Source organism: Solanum stenotomum, chromosome 5, assembly GCF_019186545.1.
Source record: "Solanum stenotomum isolate F172 chromosome 5, ASM1918654v1, whole genome shotgun sequence".
In the NCBI taxonomy this organism is placed as follows: domain Eukaryota; kingdom Viridiplantae; phylum Streptophyta; class Magnoliopsida; order Solanales; family Solanaceae; genus Solanum; species Solanum stenotomum.
Genome location: NC_064286.1, coordinates 59,550,408 through 59,550,629, shown reverse-complemented (window position 1 = coordinate 59,550,629; position 222 = coordinate 59,550,408).

Genomic DNA, 222 nt, shown 5'->3' with positions numbered 1-222 from the left:
GCGCATTTACTACTTGATGTCATCAAAGTATATATATACTATGATGGTATCAAAGAGGAAAAAACATTGTTTCAGTGAAAACACTACTCAGTTACTTCTTCATACCATTAAAATATACATATACTCTGATGGCATCAAGGAGGAAAAGAATATTCAATTACCGTTTGATACCATCAGAATATATAGATACAATCGGAATATATATATATATATATATATATA